Here is a 6,000-nt window from a genome sequence, read left to right on the forward strand (position 1 = left end):
TCCAGTGTTTGCATGTTTAATAAATAAATAAAACTACACATTCAGTAAAAATGATAACATGATCCTAAAGTGTCAAAACATTTGATTATAACTGTGAGTGGAAAGCAATACTTATGTATCTGCAGAGGCAGATCTGCTCCAGTTTATCACTGATTAGGTGTTTATTTCTTGTGTTTAGGGGAGGAGGACAGAAAAGGTGTAATTATATTATAATGTTTCAGTGATAATGGCACTTTTGTAAATAAAAGTTAACATGTTAGATGTGAATGTTAACACTGTACTACAGGTTTGCTTGTAAAGGTAGAATCTTTTTTAGGAAAGTTACCCCAAGACAGGAAAGAGGACACATGAAGGTATGCTCCTCCCATGTTACAAAAGTAGAGAACTGGGTTAGTTCTTGACATCTTGGTTCCCAAAATCTTGGAAAAAATGTTCCATCCCAGTCAAAATGCTTTGTGTCTGCCAGACATTGTTTGATTTTCAGTTCAGTACCCTACGCAAACACCTTGCACAGTCTGGCCTTGAAACAGCCTTGGTATAGTAATAAATATATTGTACATATTAAGACAGCCCACCCCTAAGTCCTACATGGGAAAAAGGGGATTGATTCAGATGCCAATGTCTATATCAAGAAGATGTTAAACTTATTCAACATTATTATGTGTCAGAACTGATACTATCAGTCACATTTTTTAAATAAATAAAAGTAGTAAAAAAATACAATAATATATAGTTCCGTTAGTTGTCATTTACTTAGTTGATCTGTTTTGGTGACAAGTATGAACTCTAGATGCAGAGTCTGTTTTTTAATTTTATCCCTTTTTAATTTTATCCCTTTCTTTTGCAGCAACATCCAGGAAAACAATAATGTCATATTCAATTAACATTCCAAAGCTGTGATATCAAGCGCAGGAAGTCTGCTGTTAGGAAACATTGAAAATATTAGGTCCAGTAAAATAAGTTTTGCATTCTGTGCATTTCATGACAGTTCTTAAGCTTCTAAGGTCTGTAAAGGGTTAAAGTGGCCACAGTCTAACACTGCCTGAAGAGCCCAAATGGCCTGTAAATACAAAGGAAATGATCTGCTGTGAACGTCAGAGCCTGAATGGTGTATAAATCTGATACCCACGCTGGGTGTATTAGATCAAGCTAGGCGACAAAGCAGCATGAGCGTGGATGGAACCAGGGAAACAACTCCATGGGTTTACAGCAACATTGTCAAGAGACGAGAGAAGACAGCAGCTCTGCGAAAGGAATTCAGAAGGCGTCAGTTTAAGGACTGTCAACTACTTCAAGGGGAAAAAATACTGCAGCATTCAGAACAGAGAGCAACTGGTAAGTCAGGGTTACAAACTTTTAGCTGCTTGCATGACTGGCAGAAATGTATAGTGAAATATAGTTTTGCAGACAGCTCCCTACTACTAACAGAGCAACAGTTGCAAAGAACCAGATTGGTGTGTGTGTGTGTGTGTGTGTGTGTGTGTGTGTGTGTGTGTGTGTGTGCATACAAACATATATATTTATATGAAGAACACTTCCTCATCTATTTTTTTTAGCTCTAATGTTTTTTCTCTGTCAGTCTAGCATTACATTTCATTTTGCTTTCTTAAAAATTACTAAAAAAAGAGAAAGTATCCGAATGAATGAAAATAAAAAAATGTGAAACTGCAACCTTATTAAATAGTAGCAGAAGGAGGACTATAAAAGAAAAGCTATGGAGATTAATGGTATGATTATAGAATGTTAACTAACATTATTTGCTTTTAAAGAAGGTGCCATTAACCTATTTACTTTGCATAAATCTTTACTATCATTTTAATTAACTCTTTTTAACTTTCATTTATACTAAAAAAACTTTCAGATGCACACCATACATTAACAGAGGAGAGATAAGTTTATTTATACCTAGTTGTGTATGGGAGACTTTTGGATTGATATATTACTATTGCAGAGAGATTTAACAAAATAAGCAAAACATTACAGGTCAGCTGCTGCCTTACGAGGTACGTGTTCATATTAAATGTATTAAAAGAGACAATGGCAGTTAGCCCTTGTTACTTCCTGCAACCACCAGCTTGAACTTTTTACCTGAACTTGGAAACATAACTGGAATGCTTGAAGGCACATATTGTGGGGACAAACGTCCCACTTGGGATAGGTTTGCATGTAAGAAAGCATACATTGTCTCACCCCTGTGTTTATTGAAAACTACAAATGGTAATAATACAGGTTCCTAGAACCCTTTCTATTCTACTACAGTTTGCAGTTGCGTCATGTGACACTGCCCTAGTGGAAAGAAAAATTAATAGGAAAAATATATAAAATGTGTGTGTGTGTGTGTGTGTGTGTGTGTGTGTGTGTGTGTGTGTGTATATAAACATATATAAATAAATATATATATATATTTATATACGGATCTACTTCTACTTACTGAAATCCCACTTCCATCAAACTTTATAACGACAAGACAAAGTTGCCAGAGATGTAGTTTCACAATAACCTGGATCACTGTAAAATAACTCCGTGAAATGAGCGACTTGACCACCATGGCGAACTTTGCCCTTTTTGCCACTATAGTGCAATCTCAGAGTTGGTATATTTAGTTAAGCGGGGTGTGGGGGGCACCCCCCTCTTGGGTGGGTTTGATTTGCTTCAGTTTGTTGTTGAAGTGTTGCTGGACAAGTGGTTCGTTTCCCGGAGTTATTTTGCAGTGATCTGGGTGTTCCAGAAACTATGTCTTCAGCAGCTTCGTCTCGTCGTTATGAAGTTCGACAAAGTGGGATTTTGGTAAGTAGTAGATCCATATATACATACACACACACACACACACACACACACACACACACACACACACAGATATATATATATATATATATATATATATATATATATGTGTGTGTGTGTGTGTGTGTGTGTGTGTGTGTGTGTGTGTGTGTATGCTTGTGTGGGTTTTCTCTGAGTGCTCCAGTTTCCTCCCACATTCCAAAGAGATGAAGTAGATGGACTGGCACTCTAAATTGGCTGTAGGTGTGAGTGTGCATGGATGTGTGGTATGTAAGAACAACTGTAACAAGACTAGTCACCAAGCTGTGTGAACATTGGCTGTAGATGATGGTCACTATTGATGTGATACCCCAACTCCATGTGCGAAAATGGGAGGAAAAAGGAGTTGTGGATGGATGGATAGATGGATATACAGATGGATAGCTATATGGTACCATGCAGTTGATCTGTAATTTTGTTGGCTATATCGTATGTGTGACTGTTTGATTGATTTGAGTGTTCAAAAGGCCAAAGTAGTTATTTTTCTTCAGTTTGTTGAATTGTGCTGTAGCCGGCTGTTACTTATTCCACTGTAGCACTTATGTGGCCGCTATACTTTGGCCATGGTTGTATGACCATAGAGTTAGCATACATAAGCAAAAACGTGCGCGCATATGGGGTTATGGGAAAGACACTCCCCCATTTAAATGATTAAATTGTGGCATCCAATATTATACTCTTTATTCTGACTGAGAATAGTGGCTGTCATGATGAATGTTCTTGTGAGAGAATAGAAGTGAGTAGATATTTTCTATGTGTGGCTGTCTGGTAGAGTACATTTGCTTCTAAAGAGTATGAGGCACCTTAAAAAGGACATAATTTTGCATTTCTATTGAGTAGCCTTTTTTAGATGTGGTTTCATCCCTCCCCCCATGGCTGGAATGGTTTTATCCACCCCCCCCCATGGCTGGAAATGTTTTTTTCCAGTTTACTTCTCATTCAACTTCCCCAGGAGCATTGCCTCACAGTCACGTAGTAGGTAAATGGAGGCTAAGGGACTCAAACAAGGGACCACAGCATTAAGCTCATTAGCTGCTAATAGTTTTAATCCTTTCTGCCAGATACTGTACAGTGTTAAGTGGGTAACACTCAGAAGGCATTATTGCCTGTTCTGAAATGATTTTTTATAAGTCTTTTGCCTCCGTGCCTTCCGACCATCAAACCTCTACCAACGAGACTCTGTCCTTTCATTTACCCGTACTAGGCAATTACTCCTGGACAACACAGTGGCCATCATAGAGGCTACCCTGATTGTTGCTTGTGACCTTGCCTACAGTGATAGCATATTTCTTTCTTGTAACACCTAAGTTCTTCCTTTACTATATCTTAACCCTGCAAGTGAACACTCTTTTCTACTTGCTAATGAAGGCTGCCACCAGCTGGGGGGTCAGAGAGACAAAAGTCATTTTCCAGGATACACACCATTAGGTTCTCTGTCCTCAGAGGAATTGATGGTGTCTGTATCCTGCCCCCCCCCCCAGCTTGGGCTCATCCATCCCCCACTTCCCACTACATCAAGTGACCAAAGATTTAAATGAGATTGGGTCATCTGGAACATAGTCAGGGCTTTATCCCTCTATGTCACCAGACTTGGCTTTTTTGAAATACAATCTAAGAGCTTTAGTCTTGCTAAATGACTTGCATCATATAGTAATCAGACAAACATCAAGAATCAAACACACATCTACAATAGCTCACCATTCATACCTTAATCACTGTGCATTAGTACTAGTGTTTATGCTGTGATAACCTGCTTGACTGGCCGAGCCATAGCAGAAGAAAACATTTGTGCATGTGTATATAGACACACACACACACACACACACAGAGTCACACACACACACACACACACACACACACACACACACACACACACACACACACACACACAATTTACAAGTACAAAAAGCATACTAGGAAGTACATAGTTTTAAATATGCAGCTATGTGAGGTTTCAAATAGCAGCACCAGATATACTACAGAGCTGACAGCTTGCAATTTCATTGTGAACTGTATTTCATTTTTTCTCATTCTACACAATCCCACGCAGAACTTTGATGTAAATCCTGGGATACTATTTTCATTGTGTTGCAGAATACGGACCTGCCGTTTGTGTACATACTGTAATGTTGATTTGCAGATATGTTAAGTTATTGCTAATTGGTGACTGTTAAATTAGTTTTAGAATTATACTGCCAGTGAGATTCAGCACAATTAGGCATAATTTCCATAAATGTGTGAAATTACATTAGGATTGTAATGTGAATAGTCTCCCAGCATTTATATCTGCTTGCTACTGCATTTTTTAGTTTGCATTTTACTTGCAGCATATACTTCAGTCCTTATAGTAACTTAAAATAGTTTTTGTTCTGTCCATTTAATGAACTAGGGCCAACATAATGCTCCATCATTGCTAAATGGAACAAACAAATAGCACAGTAAATATCATAAATATGGATGTTTGTAACTTATGTTAAGATATGCATTTTTTTCTTTGAAAGTATAAATATGCCTAATTTAATGAATAAAGTATTTGAATACATTTATTACAAACTGAAGATAGTTCTACAGCTTTGATTGGAAGACTTTTCTTATTACTGCTTCTGAAAACAAACAATTACTGATAATGTAGGCACTGATCATACATAGGCTGAGGGGGATTTCATCTCCGGATAATAATTAAATAATTACCTGATGGTTTTAATAACTGTGCTAGATTACTTTCAACATTTATTTTCCATTTTGTGAGTATTATATACTTCTATTTTTACTGTATGATTTACTACTTTTTAATCTTAATAAAAATTCTCAAGGAAAAACTTAGTTGCACAAAGTCTAGCAATAGCTCTTTATTGCAAAGACGATATTAGACATAAGGCTATGATATTAGATTTTTTTAGATGCCTCAAATGTATATCATTTTAAACTGCAGTGCTTATGTTTGCATGTAAGGACCTTTAGTAATGTAAAAATAAATGTACTCTTTTTATAATCAGTTTTTATTGTTGTTGTTTCTGTTGTTTAACCCTAGTATCTATCAGCTATCCGCTGTGTCCCAAAGACCCTCCTTGATCTTTCAACTTTACTTAATATATTCAATACAAATTTATCTAGTTAGCTACAACAGTGCCTAACCTATATTCATCACCTTAAAGTAACTGACTTTGCTAAAATTTA

At 36.9% G+C, this 6,000-nt stretch overlaps 1 protein-coding gene across 2 annotated transcripts in view; it reads left to right on the forward strand.

Moving 5' to 3' along the window:
• The first annotated feature begins 1,063 nt into the window (after nt 1-1,063).
• The window catches only part of REM1 (RRAD and GEM like GTPase 1), a 213,867-nt gene continuing 208,930 nt past the window's right edge, over nt 1,064-6,000 (forward strand). The window contains exon 1 of one of the 2 annotated variants that reach the window (XM_044090320.1): nt 1,064-1,335. The gene's annotated coding sequence lies outside the window, so the exon portion shown is untranslated. The remainder of the gene's footprint in view (nt 1,336-6,000) is intronic. The other variant, XM_044090318.1, reaches the window with a different exon arrangement.

Source organism: Protopterus annectens, chromosome 12.part0, assembly GCF_019279795.1.
Source record: "Protopterus annectens isolate FY-2018-M chromosome 12.part0, PAN1.0, whole genome shotgun sequence".
NCBI lineage: Eukaryota > Metazoa > Chordata > Ceratodontiformes > Protopteridae > Protopterus > Protopterus annectens.